The 22384-nt window shown below is 33.8% G+C and overlaps 1 protein-coding gene across 4 annotated transcripts in view; it reads right to left on the bottom strand.

Moving 5' to 3' along the window:
- The window catches only part of ZFPM2 (zinc finger protein, FOG family member 2), a 308676-nt gene that overhangs the window by 280063 nt on the left and 6229 nt on the right, over positions 1 to 22384 (bottom strand). The window contains exon 1 of one of the 4 annotated variants that reach the window (XM_038129011.1): positions 506 to 3804. The exons of the other annotated variants lie outside the window; for them this stretch is intronic. The gene's annotated coding sequence lies outside the window, so the exon portion shown is untranslated. Of the gene's footprint in view, positions 1 to 505; positions 3805 to 22384 lie in introns of those variants that run through there. 4 annotated transcript variants of the gene reach the window in all.

Here is a 22384-nt window from a genome sequence, read left to right as displayed (position 1 = left end):
GATTCAGTTTCATATGTAGAATTTCTCACAGTACATAGGACACATTAAAAATCTAGGACTAAATTTCCTTTCACTTCTTAAAATCTGCAAAGATGATGAGGGAATATCTGGGGAAAACAGATACATCTTTCCTCCTTAAGAGCAGCACTAATTCACTGCACTATAAGTATCTGTGTGTCCAGATATTTGGGCATAAACTGCACTTTATTTTTTCATTCAATGTGAAATCAGCAAAGGAATTCTTGTTTTCATCGATTCTACAGGCACACAGACAACTTTGCTAACATGCAAATTTAATGGCAAAGACACTTGTTTCATTTTTACATTCAGACTTCAGGTTTTAGTGGCATTAGGAAAGCAAGAGGAAAATTAGCATCCCCAGAGCCGCTCATCTGCTTTGCTTTCTCTCACCACAACGGCAAGCAATGGAAGGAGCAAGATTAGAGCCCAGGGTATGGATATCATTTTAGAGCTATTCATATACAGAGAAGCTAAATGATCATACCTCAGCTGTACACGCCTATTGCAACTCGTGTTTCACTTCTCAAATATACTGGGTTTAAAACAGAGCAGACTGCAGTTTTGATAACATCTGCTACAACAAATAACAGAAAAAAAAAGAGTGTGAAGTCTGATGAATGTTTAAACAGAACATTTTTTATGGATCAGCTAAATCTTTTCTGCTTTTTAATTAAAAGTAAAGAAAATGGAACTTAATTATCCTGTAAAGATTAGCTTGTGGGCATCTTCCTGTAAATTACTTCTAATTGAAAGCAAATTGTCAAGTGACATTCAAAGTACTGTCCTTTAAAACACAGCTGTTCTATTGCTGATTTCAGTACATTACAGTGCTTTCTTGTTACAGTAAGGCATATTTGAATATTTTAACAATTTAACTGGTTTTGTATGGATTTCCATTTAGTATATCTTAATTACATTCCCTCCTCCAAAAATCGGAACTGGTTTTGTATGGATTTCCATTTAGTGTATCTTAATCACATTCCCGTCTCCAAAAATCAGAAGAAATATTAGCTACCTTTTTGTACCAAATATCCTAAAGACATCTCTCTCCACCTTTTATTTTGAAGTTCATTGGTTAATCCCTGATTAGTATATGGCATGGGTAACTGGCTAGTAGCCTGCTACCTGAACCATTCATACTGCTGGGAGCCAATGCAATAGCAAAAAATATTTTAAATATTTAAAGCAACTTCAAGTCATTTTACTGGATCAAATACAAACTGAAAGTTCACAATATTTTTCTTTCAGCTATTTATAAATTCTTGGGATGGTATTTTATATAGTTTCATAGCAGAACATTGTCAAATAGCAAGATAAAACAGTGGTACATTAATATAAGTTTATCAAATATATTCAATCGCTTTGATAAACCACTTAAATGTGACTAATCATTCCACTTAGAACTGTAACCTCAACCCAAAAACCTGTTACTGCCTTTTATTAGATCTTCCTTAAAACAGCAAGATTTCATTTGGATGGATTAGGTTTCAGCCCTCTCCTTCTACTCCAGAAAAAAGTTATTTTATCCTACAGTCATAAAGCCAAAAACAGAGATGAATTTCACATTTCTGCAAAAAGTTACCACAGCATTGGGCATTTCAGTGTGACCCTTCAGTTTTTATAAGCTTTATTTTCTCCCAGACTCTGAATTTACACACTTCTCTGCAGCAGTGAAAATAGATTCTTAAAACTTTTCGTATCAAAGTGTAGTGCTTTCACAGCATTAGGCTTGAAAATCATTACTACAGCTGAGAGGTGGTTTAAGAAGGCAATGTGTTTGGACACATTTGTTTTAGACAGCAAGTATGTTTGCATATCAGAGCTGTGACATGACCAATTGCTCTCACCAATGGCTCACAGCTGATGGTGGGCTTGAATCCCCAGACACCGGAGAGGGTGAGCTGGAAGGGACTGCTCAGGGTATCACTTGTTTTTTCTCAGAACTAACTGCACATACAGATTAGCCATTTTCTAAGGAAATAGTGGTATCCCTGGGGAGCTACTGCTTGTGAACCCTTCACAATGTTTCCCTTCCTCTTTTTATCTCCAGAACATATGGCAAATGCATTGTGGCTCTCAGTGAAATTCAGACTCATGTATGCTTCAAAGGGTTAATGTTTGCCACACTAGAAAGGTATTTATAAAGATGCTGTGTCATCACTGGGTTGAGGAGAAATTACTTACTCCTCTTATTTAGTATAAAGTCGTAAATATTAATCTAAGATAGTAAGAATAATGTTAAAGCATGATTTTAATAAGATCGTAATTCTATTTGAATTCAGTATCTTTGGTTTCCTATCAGGCCATCAGGTACCTGAACAACTTAGTAGAAACTATAAAAAAAAAAAAGTAAAAACCAGGTAGGCACATTTTTATTATTGTTTGGTTTCTATTTCCCAAATTTCATGCAGTATTTATTTCCTCCCAGTTTAGGTGAGAATGATATGGGAAAGAAAATTATCTTGCATTATGTCTTAAAGGAAATGAGATGCATGGTTGTTCTTATATATTGTGGAAGTAAAATTGGAAGGATTTCACCATATTCTGCATAAAATGCTTTGACATCCCTAGGACATAAAGAACACCCCCTGCTCACAAGCAGTGGTTTTCAACCTCATCTGCAGGTTGCACTTGAAGAACATTCCACATGATCAGCAGCTGGTGTCAACTCAACGCAGTTAATGTCCTCACAAACACTATACATGGTAAGCTCTGCAGTAGTCATCTACTACAAGAACCATCAACTGTTTGTTCTTTGATATTAAATTTCAAAATTTATGACTCAGCAAAATTGATTAGTAGTGATTCTAAAAAACACTGGAAATGGAAACCATTAAAAATTTGCCCAAGTAACGCATTTAATACTTCAGTGAAATTACAACACTGGGAGAGTTAACTTTGACATGGACTAATTATTGAGGCTCCTTATTGCTTCTGATATCTGGAGACAAACACATGTGCAACCAGGGTATGCCTCAGCAGCCTCATCAATACTGTCTATGAGCTATGCCAACAGACCGCTCTGTAGGTGACTCAAATATATGCACAATAGAGTACTGAAGCTGAGCCTAAGAAGAATTAAATATCATTACTCTGCTAAAAACACTCCTGAGAAGATCATCTCAACTCAATATGCCCTTCAGACATTACTCCTTCAACATTTCATTTTTTCCCTCCTTTCTCAATGTGATATCCAGTGCAGTGCACTGACAGTGCAGATAGGGGGAAGCAGAAGCTGAACTTCATAACTTTACCAACCAGCATTTTTTTGTGTTTTAATTTATAAATGTCTTGTTGGTTTCGGCAGTAATGTTCTACATAATCCTCCTGCAAGATTGATGGCATTTACTTTTGTTCTGGCATCTATCATGAAGAGAAGACAGGAAACTGATAATGAACATTAAAGGTTCTTAGAAAGTTCATTGGAAGTCCCTCTAGGATCTCAGGTGAAGTATCATTTCTTAAGAGAAGCTAAAACAAATATTCATTACAAAACACCCAAAAAAAATCTCCAAAACAAAACAAAACCAAACAAACAAAAGCACCCAAACAACAACAAAGCCACAAAAACCAAGCAAACAACATCAACAAAATACACACACATGTCAAGAAAGACCAATGTGCCTGTCACTGAATCTCAGGTACTCTGGCAAAAAAATGGATTTAATATTTTTTTTAAAAACTGACAAATTATTGAAACCTTGTGGAGGAAGGGAGGTATTAATAGAAGACACCCCAAACATGTACCATTACTCGAAGTAGCACAGCAAACTGGTATACAAATGGTGCACATAACCATAGTCAGATGTGCCCTCAAAATTCTTGCAGGGTTTTCTTGCAAAAAATACAGCACAGGATTCAAATTTCATTTCTCTGTGATAAATACGACACATCTTATCAGCACTATTTAAACTTTTCCAAATGGGCACACCATCCCTCTTCCATTACAGAAAAAATGGAAATACAAAATTTAAAATATTTTAAACAAAAGTATTTTAAACTAAATTCAAACTTTAGATTTTAGACTCCTATGACAATTTGTCTACAAGCAAATTAAATCCACTATGGAAAGTTAGTTTACTTTTTTTATTACATTCAGGGCCAACAATAAATTGGACAGTATAGCCTCATTTTTCACACATGGATGCTTATTCAGTGCAGGAGTAAGGAGCAGGTAAATCCCACAGATCTATCTCCCAAGTACTGGCCCTTCCTTCTCACTGAAGATGACAAATTTATGGTTATTTCTTCCCTTTCCACAGGGGATTCTTTAGTGTGGATATAAATCCAACTATAAAAATATTAATAATTATATTACTATCATTAGAGTCATTATAATTCTTATACATTACTTGAATTACAATGCTATTTTAAGAACTTTAACAGACTTATAAAATCATAATTTTTTTTCTTCTTTCATTAAATGGAAACAGATTCTTTAAACATTACTGTATTTCCAGAGTGATGTCACCGTGAGGAAGAAGAGTATCACTAGACATGGGTGGGTAGCCAACTTGAAGATATCACAGTCCCCCAAGCCAAGCTCCAGGACTGACCTACGAGGTACAACAGACTTGGCCATACAGCTCTATCCGCTGCTCCCATTTTGTTTGAAAGAAACAATTGAGGCCTTTGATCTCTGCAAAAAGCATCAGATTTTAAAACGGCAGACTTTAAATATTTTCCACAGTTCCTCCTATCCAGACTTCAAAAAGGCAGAAACCACAAGTAGAACCAACAAAGAGCTTCCAAAAGGTGAAGCAGGTCATTTTAACAAGTGTAGAAGTTTTCATAAACAAAAGGTAGAGACAAAATCCAAGAACTTCCTTGGGTTCTGTGGATCTGCTCTTTCAGACAGCATTTCTGGTGTATCAATCCTGTCTAAGACACTAGTACAGCACTAAGGAATGAGTAAGCCTTAAATACCTTTTTTCTTAAAGCCAGGTCATTGAACTCACTGTATCATATCCAAAAATGCACTGATAAACAATTCCACATACAATTCTACTCCTCAACTAAAATGAAGCCTTCAAATTAGGGCATGTCTACTGACTAAGAAACAAAATTACTCAAGATGCTGTAGTAGAAGGGAAAAAAGGGTGAAAATTGCCCCCCAAATCAATCTCAAAATGCAATTAAGACATTAAAAAAAACCATAAAACTTCTCTTAGTTTCTTCAGAGTAGGCTCTCTGGAATCCTCCTATTAATCCTTCATGTAGGAACACACACATACATACATACTATTTCTGACATGTCTAATTTCTTGATTGGAAAAATGGGAGATAAAATTACTCTACACAAGGATGAACACTTACTCCTTATGCTATGGAAATTCATGAGAAGATGTTTCCCTGTGGGACTTCATGGAAATGAGAATTCGAATATTTGAGAAAAATTTAATGTTAGTTAGAATTATTAAATATATTCAAGCTTTACAAGTAGAAAGTTCAGTAAACTTTTTTTATCCTGAAACACCTAACTCTTCAATTATTTTAAATAACATTTTTCATCTGACTTTTATGCCTGAGATGGATACAGAGAAAAGATAGATTCCTTACATACATCACAATACTTAAAATTCTACTTTTATTTAAAAACTGAAAGGCAGTCATGTCATAGTCTCGTACCTAAAATAGCTAATTCTTATCTGCATCCTGATATTTATATCAATGCCTCATTCCTATTATTATTATTAGGTACCCAACAGAATGTAACAACATAGCACAAACTACTGACATGTTTGGAAAGTGATGATCTTTGCTACAGAAGAAAGCAAAAGCCCTCAAGTAAGATCTTCAGCAAATAAAAGCATACTGATATCAAATAAAATATAGCTACACTTTTTATTTTTATATGTTCATATTTTTTGTATGTTTTTATTTTTCATTTGTTTGGTTTGTTTTGTTTGTTTTTTTTTTAATATGATGGTTTGGCTTTTTTTTTTTAACATGATCCATAATTTTGGGGTAGTCTCTGTAAAATCCAGCATGATGAATTTTAAGGCAGCATTAAATGGAAATTTAAATAGGATGGGTAGAGATAATCTGAAATTCACATTATCCTTCACAAATTCTACTACTCTACAGAAACCTGGAAAAGGCCACTACAAGAGATTTGTACCCAACAAATTCTTGCATTTTCACATCTACTCCTACATTGTAGAGATTTTCCTATACCTATCTTTCAAGGACAAAAGGAGTAACAGGCTGCAGTATGAGTAGTAATATATTAATTCTCAGACTTGAGGCTGAAAGACTAGAATATGCCTCACATGAGCTGTGGGGGTATCCTATTCTAAGTTTCACAAATTGCCAAAAAGAAATTACTTGCTTTCAGTGTTTCTTCCTTGATCATACATCTTAGTTACAAAGTAAAAATAAAAACTTAGCCATCTAAAATAAAAAATTTTGATCAGAATTCTTCAGTTTTGCAATACCCCTGGAAAACATTGAGCATTCGAGCACATTAACAAAAAAGTAAAATTATTTGGGTTACACATGCTTCCTGAGGTACTACTAACTTCAAAAAGTTTGTGTTATCATAATACCTTTATTATAGATCAGTGTCTGTTGCTAATGCTGCCAAGTTTATACACGTAAACCACTACTTCATTAGACAGATACTCCCCATACCTTTACTCACAGAGACAGGCTGTCTTAAGAATTTTCTTTTCAGAAACAGAAGTTTTCACATAATTCACCTCTCAGACTGGAGTATGACTCCTGGGCTATGTGAACAAAGAGAGGCATCCAGCACTCAAACAACCACATGGGAATTCCTCCTGTCTTGGAAGATGGGTTTACATTCACAGACAAAATTTTATTTTCTCCTTCTAGCAATGCAAAAGTACTTACTATTTTGTCACAATCTTCAAGAACAAGAATATGAAATTATATCAATCACACCAATACACAAATACAACATAAAAATTATAATTTCTTCCTAGATTATGCAAATGACATAGATTCTGAGTTTATAAGAACACATGAGGCTGCTTCCCATCCCACTTCACCTTCTTCCAAAACTACATTCTTTTAGAAATTTTGATCTGTAAGTATGAACAAGTAACCTCACTTTAGAAAGATTTAAGGCAAAGAAAATCATGACAAAAATTGCATTTAGTTTATAAGTTTCTTACTTTTATAATTAATTTAGGAAAAAAACTTCATGTTTTGTAATTATTTCTATTTTTCCTTCTAACAAAAGAAATCGCTACATTTATCTAAGTTCTTATATACTATGTTGATCAACAACTTAAATCTATTCCCAATATGTAAGCAGGTAACAATTGCAATCACAAACATTGCCTGCTATTGTTCTAAGTAATCACATAAAATAGAATGTAACTGACTTCTCCAAAGTCTGAGTTCTCTAAGCTTTCCCTACCTTCAGAAGCACAGTAACTGACAGCTTAAGTAGGACATTTTAATATATAAGAACAGTGTTGAAAGACAAAAAAAAAATCACTAAATAATTACACAAACACTCAGTAAGTTCAAACTAACATGCAGTAACCAGTCATTCTTCCATATAAGTGGGAATACATAAAATGGAAAAAAAATTCAAACCCAGTATCTACCTTCAAAGTATGAAGTGCTTGTAGCAGAAGGATCACATTAAAAAAGACAGAAAATAAATTGATTGTGGTCCACATCCCAGCGTGTTGTTCTGGGTTCCAGAGACTAAAAAAAAAATCCACAACACTCACTAAAAAAAGAAACAAAAAAAAAAAAAAAAAGAAACAAAAACACCAACAAATGAAACCAAATCAACAAACAAACAACAAAAAAAGCCCCCAAAAACCCATACACACTTCAGAGTTCAACACTGATCTGACTACTAGTCTGATTTTTGGGCGCCTGTTTGCAGATGCGGTAGAGTTATCAATCCAAGCAGACACACAATCCGGGTCCAATGTCACTTCTCCTCATTATGTTAATAGTTAATACATGCAAATGAAAACACTCTAGCAATTTGATTTCTTTGAAGATAGTTTGCATATTGTCTTAGCCATAATGACTGTACACTTCTCTCAGCCTCGATTTATGCAAGGGTAGTTTAGTTCATTTTTATCAGCTCAAGTTCATTTTGGCTGCTACTGGAATGTATGTGTGTGTTTCTTTTTTACCTTTCACCTAATTACCATTCAGGTACCATAAGCAGATTTTTCATGCTATTGGTGTTTTTCTTAATTAAGAAACAAATGAATTCTCCCTAGCAAAAAAGATGGAACAACAGAGTAAGATGCCAGAGGCTGATGTTCTGCTTCTTAATTGAAGCTGCTTCATTGTTAGGTGTCTGTTATGAGGGGGCAGAAGTGTCAGGAGTTTACTGTGAATAGTATAAAAATAAAAGTATAAATAGTACTTTAAAAATTACAAATGAATACAGAAATATATATTTTTACTGGCATAACTCAACTACACTGCTCTTCCTTCCTTTAGGAGAACAGGCTCTTTAATGTAAATTATTCTTCCCAAATGGAAAGCTCCAGGTTCTAATCCCAGCCCAGAGTGAATTCCTTTCTTTTTCCTTTGTCTACTATCTGCACCCCGCTTGTGTGCTCATGTTGTTCAATTAAGGAGGTACCTGAATTTACCAGTGAGAGTAATTTTGTTACTTTTCCTTCATCCTTTCAGCAAAATAAGTCTTCTTTCTCTCTCTCATTCCCTCATCCCCTCCCACCCTATATCCCACAAGTCTCCACTGCTAAGTCATGCTTTTTGCTTCCTTTCAGGGCTAGGTTTTTCCTTGTACTAAAAACACCACCACCACTAACAAGTTTAAGAAATTCAGGACAGTATGCTAGTCAGGACAATATTCTTCCACTCTAGTTTTACAAGAAATTTAGAACTTCTAAGCATCAAGGTCTTCTAGGAATGTTGCATTCTTCTTTTAACACACTTAACATCTTCTATGGACATCTTTTAAGGGTCACATCACCCTAAACCACATGGTTCATGTCACAGAAGTAAATTGAGATTTGAACACTGATACTGAGAAATCATTTGGTCTTAGAGTTGGAAACTGCAACACATGATCAAACACCAGCACTAGCCCCACAGCATCAATGCAGACACCACCACTAACATCAGTTCATAGTAAGTATACAATAGCTGAGCAAAAAAAACCAGAAATCAAATATCTGACAAACACTAAATCCTACCACTCCTTTTGCACACAATCTCTATCTGTTTCAATAGAAATTATAGGAATGTAAGAACTACAAAATCAGTATCTCCCTGTACACTCAAGAAATTAACTCACTTTTCTATTCAGACATTTTTCCATTAATTTAAAGGGGAACTGCAGGAAAACAATAAAAATCAAAAATATTTTTAGTACAGCATTACCACAGATCAATTCTGAAATAATTCATATCACACTGAAATGAAGCACTGCATATTGTCTTGAAGACATACAACTCAGTCTGTTACTAACTGAAACTGATCTACTATAGAAAATCTTTCTATATTTTCTCCATCTGCTTTGATCCATGGTTTTGGACACAAAAAGGTACATCAAATTTATTTTCTGTTTAAGCAATACAAATCATGCAAAGGGTTTCATCAATATGAATACTAAACTGATATACCTGTTGATGTAAACTATGTGTCATAAGGCAGCAATTTTTTTATATATACATTTAAATGGAAACTATAGAAATGTGTGAGAAAGACTTTTTCCTCCCACTTCCTTCCTTTGCACATTTGCTGGAGGTTGATTTCTCTCAGCAGGGAAAGCTCGATCCAACGCATAAAGAAATGTAACACTATGAGGTTTCTATTTATAAATCTTTCCTTTTCCAAAGAAAATGAGTACAATTTCAGCTTTTCTTCTTAAAATATACAAAAGATGCAAAACATTATGAACAAAGCAAAGATTCAGTTTTTGTTCATTTTTATACTGATTTTACATATGCAATTCCTTGAGCTTGACTGTTATTTTACAGCATCTTCAGTAAGATGGAAACGAAACCTCCTGTCAGTAGTTTAATTTCACACAGAGCTGTAATCACCGCTCACAAGGGAAAAAAAAAAACTACCGGCACCTCTGCTGGTAGTCTCCACACAGCAAAGAAAAAACCTCAGCTCTTCACCGACTGGACTCACTTTTTCTACATCTCTGCTGCAGTCTGAACTTCATTTTTCCTCTCAATCAGTCTCTGACCTCCTCACATGGTGTCCCTGCCAAATTCTTGGCATTGGAAGTGAGGGGGAAGAGGCCATACCATAAGCGTGTTGATAATGAGGAGATAGAAATAGAAAACCAGCTGGATTGTCCTAATAAAGTATGTCTGGGATTCAGAGACACAACAACTCCCTGTTCAGGTCACTGTTCAGCATTGTAACCCTTTGCATTCCAGACTGACCTATCACTGATCTCCACTAATTTATTAAATTAACATTTAATATGAAATTGTACTTGAAAAATTCACTTTGATTTCAATGAAACCTATGACCTGCTTCCATCTAACCATATTTTAATTATGCCATTTTCACCTGCAACATGCAAGTGACTCTTGAAAGAATTTTTGCTCATTGTTTTTCTCCTTTTCTGGTAACTTAAAATTGCCTGTACTGTCATTTGATCTCTGTTCTTTTGATGAAGTATGTCTTGGTTCACTGATGCAATTTAAGAGCTTTCTAAATCTCTAACATAAAAACAAATTACTGTTTTCTCTATACATCAATTATTAAGCACTGGACATAAAACTTAGTTCTAAGAAATCCCTATGTAAGCTGATTTGATTCCATCTTTAGAGTATCTATCTTTAACACACTCCAGGAGTTCCCTGCACTGTCCTCATATTCATTTATAGCAGTGATAAGGCCTTCAATGAGGACACAAATCAAGAAAGGAGGAAAATAAATGTTGTGGGTTTGGTTTTACTTCTTAGTCACACTTCACATCTTTTCACAGAGCACTATCGAGCAAAAAGTGCAAAAACCCAATGCCATCAAAGTCATAAACAGGGTGGTCAAAAATTCTTTTACTATTCAGTTTACTTGCTCTTCCTATACTCATTCTCCAGTGACTGGTCACACAACACAACCATAGAATGCTATATATAACACAACTATGAAGGAGAATTCTCAATTTCTTGAAAATTTGCCACCATTTCCAGTATAGCATAACTTCAGCACTTTTGCTGAAAAATTTTAGTTACTCATTTAGAAAAGCATTCTTAAATGATTTATAGAAATGGTGACTCTAAAGTTTCAATTTCCCAGCTGCTATGAGACAGCGATGATATAGCTAACCTTAAAAAAAATTACAAAACAAAACAAGCCCCCCTTGGAAAATGGCTAAGTTACCTTTAATATTTTGTAAAGGGATTGTTTTTCACTCTGGGTATATTTTTTAAAAAAGGAAAATAATAACTACCTTGCAGACAATGAAACAAATTTATGTCTTACCATTTACCACTAATGAAGAAGATCCAACAAAACACTGAGACTCAATTTTTAGGGAAGCATTTCACCTAAGCTAACATGTATAAATATGAAACAGTAGTTATTCCTTCACTAGTAGCCAGCAGAACACTGAGATCCCCATTTTATATTCATTTCTACTTATTGGCAACTTTGGAAAGTGCTTTGGAGGTCAAATGGGATTACTGAGAAATAGTGTCTTTTCCCAAATTTACCGTTCTCTTATTTGGCCTGTTTTTTTGTTATTGGAATCATGTGATCAAGACAAGAGATTCTGTCTTCCTTTTTATTCAGAGGAATTTCTAACATTAGTAGCAAGCTCTCTTGTACTAAAGTAAAGAAAAAACTGTACTTCATCATGAAAATAGGTCACAAATGCCCTTGGTTCTATTTCAGGCTTTACCAGTACCTGCCTGATAAATAATTTCCAGCCTCTGATTTAAAAGTTTTGCCAAAAACTGAGTAACGATACTGATTGCTCTTCAAATAGGAAAAATCCAAAGGAACAAACTAATACTTACCAAATTTTAAGAGTACATGACAGAAGTACAAAGAAATCCCATACTGAAATGCAACAGACTCTGTCTACAAGTTCTACTTACAGAACTTGTAGAGTTGTACAGGTACAGTACTTGTAACTTGTACAGGTTACTCTCTATTACCAGCCAAGAGCACAAACAAAAACCTGTAAATGAGTCTCCATTGGTATATGGCTTTGACATTGCTGCTTGGTAGTTTTCTTTTAACACCAAAAAGGACACAGGAAATATGGAAACATGATACATGTGTTCTTAAGAAATTTTTGGTACACAGACTATGGAATGTATCTTCTGTTACTCTGAGAAAATATAATTCCTTTAGCAAGGTTACAAAGTTTGCATTTCAAAAGTGGGTCCATTACTCACTAACCACTGTTTTACTCCAACAGAGATTAAGTAATTATTATCAGATAAGTAACTTCCATCAGATATAAAGGATGAACCACTCAGACAATCAAAATGCAAAAAAAAAAAAAAAAAAAAAAGAATGGCATAATAATCTAAATACATATTTTCTGCTATATGCAGGTTATCACAGGCATAACACCTTGCCATTACATGAACTCACAATGAGAACAAGCAGTGCATCATTAATGTGTAACACAAAATGGAATTCAAACATTCATTCCATATACTTCACTAGTAAAGTAGTACTTTATACAAAATGCAGAACACTTAACACACTCCCCTGAAGTTTCTAACAAGATAATTAATTAGGCAACAAAACATACATCAGAGGTGCCCACAGTTTTTCGTCACATTTTACATACAAATCCAACCACATAATTGAAGTATCAAAATATATTTGAATGTATAATCTAACAAATTCGTCAACAATTGCACCTTACAGATTTTCAGTGTTCCTGTACATAGTACAAGAAAACGAAAGGGGGGAGAAAAGGTATTATGATGTCCTAAATTCCCTGGACTCAGTAATTTATTTCTCTTTGCCTATGAATGAACAAACAATACTTCATTCTTCGTGATACTTCCCCTTCTAGAAAGAGATCGAATTCACACCAATTTTTTGAGGCTTTTCTCATGTTTAACAGCTTTCAAGTCATCCACACAATACTGAAATCTAATACAAACAAGCAAGAATACAACAGCAAATATTCAACATGCTACATGAAAACAACTAAAAGCTAAAGCACAAAAATCATGACTTTTTGTGAAAAGCTTAAAAACAATAAAATAAAAACAAATTTTCACATATGGGCAAACTACTGTTCTATGAATAATTCAATCAGAGCTAAACTAACTGTTGCGTGATAGCTCAGTTCCCATAAATATATTTTGTTTTCACTCATGTTTTGTTTCTCAAAAGGCTGAGAGAAAACAACATCGCTCACTTCCATGCAAAACTTTACCTCTGCCAGTCTCTGTATCTTTTCCTTAAAAAGGTAATTTATAGAAATTCAAAATCCTTCTTTTCCAGTCCTGTTTTATATTACTTCTATTAGCAAAATTATTCATGATCTCTATAAATGCAATTCAGTTTTGCATAATATGCCTGGTTTCTTTGTAATGTTATACTGTTATACATTTTGGTATATTATAAATGAGAGCTACATAAAGAAAGCACTTAGGCATAAATTGAAGATACATGATCCTTAAGGTGCAAAAAACCCCACCAGACTTGGCAGCGGACATTTTTGTTTGCTGCTTTAAGAAAAATTTGTTTGCACGTTATAGTCTGTACAAAAATGCCTGGCATCTTAAAATCACTCAGAATGTAAAATATCTGATATGAATAAAAGAGAAACTGGTTTTGGCACAGCAGTTAAAAATTTAAAAACTTAGGATAACAACCTAGGGAAAATAAATTGTGTATTATTGTGTCCATAACTGCATGACATTAAAACCTAAGACACAGAACTTTATTTCCAGGACAAAAGTCCACAGCATTAGCAGCAGCTTAATAAGACAAGCATGGCAAACTCTTTGACTTTGGAGGTTTTATGGTAGCTCCCCCTACATGAACTGGCTACAAGAAAGATTTTAACCAGAAATTAAATATTTCTGCAGGTCTTCTGGAAGACAGAAAGGAAAACCTTCCAAGAGCTATACTTGCTATGTTAACACTTATGAACGTGCCAAGGTATATAATGCATTTATATTACACACACAGGGAAATTTCCAATAAAAGTAGGAGAACATTATAACTTATCAACAGAAAAAGGCATTAAAGAATCTAAGAATTCAGATGCTACCCCTGACAGCACTAGTTAGGGCATCTTAAACGATGTCAGCAAGAGTTGTAGGTGTTGAGAATTTCAAAAAAAACCCCACAAATAAACAACAAAAATGCCCATGGATTGAAAAGTATGGACTGACCACATTAGGAAAACTAAAGCATAAGCTTTCATTTTTGTATTACAGAAATAGAGGCAATATTTCCCAGAGGCTGCCTGCTTATAGGGGTTTAAGATACAGCATGCAAGATTACTCAAAAAATTTAAAAATAATTACTTCTAAATTGAAGCTACTTATTTATGACTACTATTATCTTGACCCACAGTATACCCACACTCTCTTGAAACAAAATAAGTATATTTTAGGCTAAATTGTTGCTATACATCAATTTTGGCCTCAATTTACATTAATTCTCGCATACATTAATTCTCACATACACTGAAATACATATATACATAATTTTATTTAAATAAGGATGATTATAACACATTCTTAAAAAATATGTTGTTTGAAGTAATTCTCAGGTTCAAATTATTAGTCAAAACACTTCCATACACGCGGAAACACAAAACTTTCTATTTAGGTTGTGATCATTATTTTTAAGAGTGGGTTGTTTTCTTACATGACCTTTCACAAAGACAGTTATTTAAATAAATTCTTGCAAATATGAAATGTTATTGAAGAATCATGTATTAGTTTAGCGTTCACCACACATAACAATGAAGCCTCGAAAAAGATGCCAAAAAATACCATCTGCATCTTGGTACTCTTAGTAACAAGAACATCTGCCCACAAAGAAATGAATAAAGACTAGCAAACTGATTGCAGTGCATTTAAAAATATTTTTCTTATAACAAATCAATATTTTAATAATAAATGTGATTAGTCTTCACCCATTATTTTCTTATGTTTTGTAACATCCCTGCAAACAAAATTCTTATCCATATACAACTCAGGACTCCAGTGTAAAGTATTTTGGAAGAATGTGGGACTACATTAACATAAAATCATATCAAGTTAAACATAAAAAACAAGCCAAAACTGCAATTATTTTCCTGATGGCACCACATTCATATTCTCAAAATATTTTTCTGTGAATGCAAAAGTGGGTTTTCATTTTCAAAAATGAGTTCATTTGTGCAAAATGAGTGTTATTCTTCTCCTGCACTGGTATTGCTGGTGCACAAATCCCTCTCAAGATTTTAAAGAATTTACACATAGCAAGAGTAATACACCAAATGTTTTTTTTTCTCATTTGTTTCATAATGTAAAGCCCGTAGCTTCAAATGCAATGCTTTGCATTGCTTTGACTGACAATTGACATTGAAAAACAAATTTAGGCAGAAGTTATGGCATAATAATGCCCTACCTTAAGCTGACCTTCCTTGACACTGAAAACTTCTGAATCAAGAATCAAAGAACCTCAAAATGAATGTCAGACTGATCAGACCAGTCATAACATCCCCAAAGCACACTCCCACTAAAATGAGATTTTTCTAAGCTGCAGGACTAATCATAAAATTACACAGTGTAGCTGGTCTAAGTAGCTGATTGTTACTCTTCATTTATAAGAACTGCTGATCTTGATCATTTTGGCAATATTAATTTTTCTCCCTTTTTTGATTTACCAACCCAAATTTTCCTCTTTGTATAACTAAATGGGTCTCAGTTGTACAGCCTAGAGGTACAAAATTCCCAAAGAGCCAACAAAGCAGGCTACCATCCTGGTCAGACCCAAGCATTAAATTTTAAAGAAAACTCTAATAAAGCTCTCTTAATTTTAATTACGCAGATAATTATATCTTGAAAAACTCCAGTACAAGATGTTCAAAAAAGGACTACTTATTCTGTGATGCAACATGTTTGTCAAAGAAACATACCTGAAAATCTAAACCCTATGTTCAAATTATTATAGGCTGCTACAGCTTATTCAGACTGTTTGTAGTAATGCCGTGAGAGATATAATAATGTCAGCATAATAATGAATGAAAACACAGCTCTTACTCCAAAGGGATGCACCACAATATAAGTAATACTGGAGAAGCTCTGAAACATTTCCACAGTCTTGTCATAAATCTGCATTCAAAATAACTCTCTAAGCCTTGAGTTCTGTGTTTTAAAATGTGTTTTTAACATATACCTCAAAAGAGGTGTACAAAAACAGCCAGGATAAAACTGTGTATTTCTTGGAAAACCTCTTTTGTTTAATTATTTCTTAAATGAAGCAATTCACTAGAGATTAGACACAAAGAAAACAACCTTTCTTGAAATATAACTAATCACTGTTCAAATGACCACCAGTTCACCTGCACTGATAACTTATTACTGGTAACACTCCAGGTTACACTACGGGTTCTTTCATACTGCATTCCAACTATACTATCAGCAATACAGCACCTTGCAGAATTCATCTTACTGATATTAAGTCAGCAGCATTAGCTGAGACCCAACTGTCCTTTGGAGATGTGACCCTTAAAACTCAGAGAAAAGCGATACATTATAAAGGATTTCTAGAGAGTATCAAACCGTCCAAAAACCTAAATTCAAATCCAAGCTGTCCAAATTCCAGTTCTGTGGCAGTTGTACACGTTTTCATGGCCGTCTTCAAAATCTTTTTCATTCCAAAGATCTTATGTCTTGATTTTCATTTGCACATTTTCTCTCCTTCTGTGACTACAACAGAGAGTGCTAATTGTAAATGTGTTCTGAAATACCCACAGAAACCCCCATAAACACTCAGGTGGTCATGATACGATCATTGATTGATAAATTACCTCCAGTTCACAAAACCACACTTCATATAAATTTATTTTAATTATATTTAAGTATAAAATGCTAATTGTTCTTAATCTAGTGAAAAATAGTAGTATATATACTTGTAGAATTAAGGCACAATGTGCTATCCTCTACATAACGGGTCACAGAATCACAATATTTTACAAACTCAAATTAATTTATCCACAATGTTTCATTACAGTCTCTCAAAAAAAACCAAAAAAAAAAAAGTAACATAAAAATCATTGCAGCTGCAGTGAAAAATCTACTGTGGAAACCACATTTCCAAATACAGACTTTATAAATCATTTAATGCTATAAAACTATGCTTAAATGCTTAAAGTAAATACAGAAAGTGAACAGCAAAAATGCTTTTTCTCTAATTCACTGGTCCAACAGGTGTACTTTTTCTGTTTTCATTCCTTTCTCTCACAACCTGAAGTCTTTTGTATTTTTGTATTAATACTGAGCAGATTACTTGGCCTTTCAATGGACCATGGAAAGTTAAGTCTTGTAACTAAAGAAAATCTTAATCCAACACCCCACCTTGTGGGAACCCAGCACTGCCTGACACTGTACAGAAACTGACCTTTTTGTCCTTCAGACTTGCCTACCAGGCCCCATCTTCTATCGCAAAAGCCAAATCATCTGATCCCAAACTAACTGTCAACTGCTTGTGATGGTGGGGAAGCCAGACATCAATCAATCAGTTTTTATCAGAGCCACTCTTCGTTTTTCTGTTGTGCTCATCTTATCATCTGACCCAGTTGTAGCCCTGACTTCAGAAGCTTAAGTAACTTGATGACAAAATATGCGTCTGTTTGTCCAAGATGCACATTGTTAAGGAGTGTGCTTGTATTTTTAGCAACTAGCTAATATTTTTTCCAGATAAACTGTCAAAATATTTGAGATTTTTTTCTCAGTTCTTAAGTTTCCTAGTGTTCACTGAAATACCACAATGCATTTTTGGAACAACTATCAAGCAAGTTCAGGGTTTGTTTTTTTTTTTTTTTTTGTTTGTTTGTTTGTTTAAATAGAAATATATATGCATTTTTATTAAAAAAATTAGGCAAGTTCCTTACTAATTTAAGCAAGCTGGGAGCCAAGGGCCTCTCAGAGGTACTGCATCCTATTCACATACGCGCTGCTATTCAATTGTACTTCAGTAGTTTTCACGTGAATATAGATTACTGACACATTTAAACTGCCCCAAAAATCAGTACCTCTATGGACATACAGATTTTCTCTTCTGCATCCTACAGATGCAGCTCCTGCATGTCCACACTTGTTCTGAAATGGATGAAGTAGAATTAGGAGATACAATACTCACAAACCAATATGACTGAAAGCTTCCAAAAATGATCTGTTACTGCTTCCAAAAGCCTTTTCATACATATTTATTAGTGAATTTTGTATCATGAGAGGGTGGGAGGGAGTGGAGACAGGTTTTTTGAGGGATTTTTTTTTAGAAAAACTACTTCAGCTTTGATAATTTTACCACTCTCTTCATTGGCTTAACAATTGTGTCCTACTTTGACGCATCAGTTACAGAATGTTCATTTTTTTTTTTGCATAAAGCTGTATAAAATGTTTGACGAAAATCCTTGCTGTACTTCTTCAAAACTTCAGAGAAGGGATCTTTATTGCCATCTAATACAAAGTCTGAATTTGAAAATGAAAAGTGAAGGTATCTATAGAATAAATACAAAATTTCAAGTAGATCTGATAACGTCCTTGCAATTTTTTTCACAATATCTTATAAATATTAAACATTCTATAATGAAAATAAAAGCAAGCATTAAATACTATGTTTCTAATGATGATCCCAATTACATGAGTAAAACACACCACTCCTTTAAGGCTTGTGCTACAACTAGAAAAGTAAAAAATAATAACACCCTGTACAGAATTTCTTGTCAGCCTAATGAACACCTCTATGTATCACCATAAAAAAAATTTTCAAGATTATTCCATTTCAGCAGAGAAAATCTTTACAATAGACATACAGAAAGACTTCTCTCATCATATTTGAGTCTATGAGGAATTTCTTATTTTACAGTAAAATACATTCTATTCTCATTAAAAATCACTTTTCAATGGTAATGGCAAGTATATTTAGAAATTAATTCTATTTTTGTATATAACTTTTGCCACAGTAGTTGGCTTTTACATCTCAGATAATATGAAAAGGAACATGTATAGCACAGGAGACAAAACACGAATCATGAAATTCCTTTGAACATAAAGAAAACACTTCATTCAAACTTAGTCTCTATTCCACTCTACATTCTAATTTTATGTGCTTTAAACTGTTATATACCATTTGTGATTGTGGGTATTTTTAAGCTCCTATCCTATAAACATTTCACATTTATTTTAAGTATTATCAACGGGACAGCTTCTATGAATGAAGTTAAATATTGTAAGTTTCTCATATATTTCCAAAAAAGCATTAGGTGGATAAGACACCCAGTAACACGGGAAATGGTGTAGTATTTCACTGCAGTGAGCATCAGATCATTATTATTTGGAGAGGAAAAATGGAAAAGAGTAAAAATCAAGATTTTTACTGTCCTCTGCGGTACTGAATCTATGGTAAAAGGACTGAGTACAGTAAAAACAGCATGTGACATGCAATTGTATCAGCTAATCACAGTCTGAAAGCTTCAGTTTCTGGAAGAAGAAAGCAACATCACTCTAATTCACTTATGTGAGTGCAAAGAGTAATGGATAAGAAGAGCTTATGAAGATATATCAGAGTAACTCACTAATTACTAAAGCATTGTTATTTTTGATACTCTGTTACTAAATTATATTCACACTGTAAAATTACTGCAATTGAACAAACCTTGATTATAAAAGTTTTTCTAAAAAATATGTTGGTAATCAAAAAATAAGAAAGTTAAAGGTCCCACTCCAGCTTGCTTTACACACTCACCTTTAAGAAATAGAATGAATACAAAAAAAAAAAGACTGAAGAGACAAAAAAGGCTTTCACCCAATTAGCTCTGTATAATATATAAACGTCTCTGACTATAAATGTATCACCACACTTACTAAACATGTTTTCAATTCCTAGCTAGTTCTTAAAATATGAAAAAATACTAGCATTTACAAAGGGTGACAGTGTTACATAACACCCTTCCTCAACACGGGAAACATGAGATATGAAAATGAAAAGATAGATGGAAAATAATAAGGATGAAATTTATTCAGTACCTCTAACAGAGAAATTGGAACATTTTTGTTTATTAAAGTTTTTTAACTTATACAAACTAATTTCAATGTTATGATTACACAAATATCAGGAGCTATTAAAATACATAGATGTTTATATAACATTTACATCAAACTAGATTACTTTTTCAGAAAAGAAAAGGCTACTGTGACAACTGCCTGCATCTGCTACCAACTCATGATCGCACTACCCTTTCAAAGCATTAGATAAAACTGAATAATCAATGAGAAATGTCAATACCGAAAAGTGATTCCTTCTGCAGTGCAAGTTTTATGCAAGTGTTGAAGTTTTCGTTGGTTGGTTCATTTCGCAATTTTTATAAGAACTCTTCTTCAATATTGGAAATGTACTGAATTGATCTTATTGCATTTGGGATTTCCTAAAACAGTATTTAGCTGCACCAGGAAAACACATAGAATTTTTGTTACTTCACATGCCAGGAATGAAAAAGAATAAATAAATATTATCTAGAAGGCAAAAATATTGATACTCTTAATCTATATACATCTTGATCTGTATTTCATCTCCAATAAAGCATGTCCTAAGGAACTATCAGACAAATAAATACACACATACACTTACAAACAACTGGGTCAAGAAAGCGCACTTTGTCTCAAAGTAATCCTTGGGCTTGCAATCATTAAGTCTTTAAATCCCTCCGAGTGAGATTTGACCATACTTTGTGTATACATAACAGAAAAATCTCTGGTCCATTGTCTAAGATGAGAACTTTTAAGAAGCACTTAATATAAAAAAAAGGGATCTTTGACATGATAAAATAGCATTATCAATATTCTATTATCACAAACACATGAGATAATTGTATCAACTTATAAAACACAAAAAAAAAAAAAAAAAAACTAACCAGACTGTAGCATTCAGATTTTCCATGATGGCTATTTGCCATTAATTACAGAGTGAGTGAAATATGAATATTCTTTCTCTACACTTCTCAAACACTTTCTTAAAAAATCTCCAAAGGGAGAATGCATAATAAAATCTGTTCCTTCTACCAATGCATAATCTATATTTCCGTGCTACTTCTACAGTTACTAAGTGGAAGAAACCCTAACCATACATTGATTGGGAGAAGTAATATAGCATACATGCTATAGAATTTCCATACTTTCACTTAAAATCCCATTTGTCCAATGCACAAATTACTAAACTGTAAATAGCCTTGACTACACAATTCTCCTCTACCATTGTGTCATCTCAAAAAGACAATCCGACAGTAATGGTAATGACACCCTCTCAGACAAGCCTGTGGGCATTAATATTTAAATCTTACCTATCCCTTGTGATTGGAATTCAGCCTCTATTCACAAACAAAAACTAAATCAATGTTCTTAGAGTTCAAACTAGATCCCTAAACAGTTTGCCACTCTCCATGCACAGATAAGATAAACTTTCTTTGACCCAAGAGATGAAGTTGCCATGACGATCAGAGAGTCCACTTTCTATATTGATATTTTGCTGATGTAACAACAAATAGAACCAGATCCTAGGGCTGATAATGGTGATTAATTAATACTAATATTGATCTCTACAAGCAAGAGACAAGGCTATTAACTTGAAGCCTGAAAAGTCAATTGTTACCTGTGGCAGAGATACTAGAAGCTGATTTTGAAACATAATAAACAAATGTGCTATCTTTATGCTAATACTTTTAAAGGGGCACATAGCTTTCTCAACCACAGTAACTTCACAACCGAAACCTATTATTTTAGTTAAATCTTTTCATCTGCATCCAAAAGAGATAAATGAACTTCAAGATTTCTCACAGAAGCTATACAAACTGGTACACACTGAATACGTGTAACACGAAGGACTAAAAGCGCTCTTACAGAATACAGCGCAAAGAAAGCTAAAGCAGACTTTTTTAGAGAACAGAAAATACACAAATCACAGGATTTTGAATAGAAATGCCGAACATAGATATATCTAGTAAGAAGCCTACTTTGTCCCTCATTTGAATAGAAAAAAACTAATAAAAACCCACAGGTGAAAGCTTCACTGGGAACATAACAACCTTGAAAGCATATCCATGCAAATCGAAAAGGAATACTGGCTTCACCTAACATTTAATTTACAGGCTATATTTAAATTAACTGCAATTGTATCTCTGTGTTTGAGTGCTTGGCCACAACATAAAACTGGGACATACATACTGACAAAA

Source organism: Motacilla alba, chromosome 2 (assembly GCF_015832195.1).
Source record: "Motacilla alba alba isolate MOTALB_02 chromosome 2, Motacilla_alba_V1.0_pri, whole genome shotgun sequence".
Lineage (NCBI taxonomy): Eukaryota > Metazoa > Chordata > Aves > Passeriformes > Motacillidae > Motacilla > Motacilla alba.
The sequence above is the reverse complement of the archived record's forward strand: the minus strand, read 5'-3'. Positions and strand labels throughout refer to the sequence as shown.